We start from the raw sequence: 1,265 nt of genomic DNA, 5'->3' as shown, positions 1-1,265 counted from the left end.
TTGTTTAGATTCTGCAATCCCAGTCCTCAAACCCCTCTTACATTCAAGCAATTTACATTTCTTGCCATTTAAGTTACTGCTATTTACAATTCTTGCACTTTAAGTTTCAGTCATTTACTTTCTTGTTCTTTAAGATTCTGCAAGTTTACTTTCCTGTTCTTTAATTTACTGCAATTTGCCCTTCCCCTTTTACAATTACTGTCATTTACTTCCTGTTAAACACAAATCACTCAATCAACACTTGATTCGCTTGACTAAACCAACCACTAAACTAAAATTGCTCAATCCTTCAATCCCTGTGGGATCGACCTCACTCATGTGAGTTATTATTACTTGATGCGACCCGGTACACTTGCCGGTGAGTTTTGTGTTGGATCGTTTTCCACACATCACTTATGCTATTCCCTTTTGCTGTAAAAGACAGAGCTAGGACATGGTTGAATTCACAACCTAAAGAAAGCCTGGACTCATGGGAAAAGCTAGTCAATGCCTTCTTGGCAAAGTTCTTTCCACCTCAAAAATTGAGTAAGCTTAGAGTGGAAGTCCAAACCTTCAGACAGAAGGATGGAGAATCCCTCTATGAAGCTTGGGAAAGATACAAACAATTGATCAGAAAATGTCCTTCTGACATGCTTTCTGAATGGAGCATCATAGGTATTTTCTATGATGGTCTCTCTGAACTATCCAAGATGTCTTTGGATAGCTCTGCTGGAGGATCTCTTCATTTGAAGAAGACGCCTACAGAAGCTCAAGAGCTGATTGAAATGGTTGCAAATAACCAATTCATGTACACTTCTGAAAGGAATCCTGTGAACAATGGGACTAATCAGAAGAAAGGAGTTCTTGAGATTGATGCTCTGAATGCCATTCTGGCTCAGAACAAGATATTGACTCAACAAGTCAATTTGATTTCTCAAAGTCTGTCTGGAATGCAAAATGCACCAAGCAGTACTAAGGATGCTTCATCTGAAGAAGAAGCATATGATCCTGAGAACCCTTCAATGGAAGAGGTGAATGACTTAGGAGAACCCTATGGAAACACCTATAATTCTTCATGGAGAAATCACCCAAATTTCTCATGGAAGAATCAAGAGAGACCTCAACAAGGTTTCAACAACAATAATGGTGGAAGAAACAGGTTTAGCAAGCCTTTTCCATCATCTTCTCAGCAACAGACAGAGAGTTCTAAGCAAAACACCTCTGACTTAGCAACCATGGTCTCTGATCTAATCAAAACCACTCAAAGTTTCATGACTGAAACAAGG

General features: G+C 39.2%; 1 non-coding gene across 1 annotated transcript; it reads right to left on the bottom strand.

The window, feature by feature from the left end:
* Window positions 1-527: 527 nt before the first annotated feature.
* Window positions 528-635, bottom strand: LOC130984856 (small nucleolar RNA R71). Its single transcript, XR_009088762.1, has one exon. It is a non-coding gene; the product is annotated as a small nucleolar RNA R71 (small nucleolar RNA).
* Between the last annotated feature and the right edge of the window lie 630 nt (window positions 636-1,265).

The sequence above is a fragment of the Arachis stenosperma genome, chromosome 5 (assembly GCF_014773155.1).
Source record: "Arachis stenosperma cultivar V10309 chromosome 5, arast.V10309.gnm1.PFL2, whole genome shotgun sequence".
NCBI lineage: Eukaryota > Viridiplantae > Streptophyta > Magnoliopsida > Fabales > Fabaceae > Arachis > Arachis stenosperma.
Note: the sequence above shows the minus strand (reverse complement) of the source record. Positions and strands in the feature narration are given on the sequence as shown.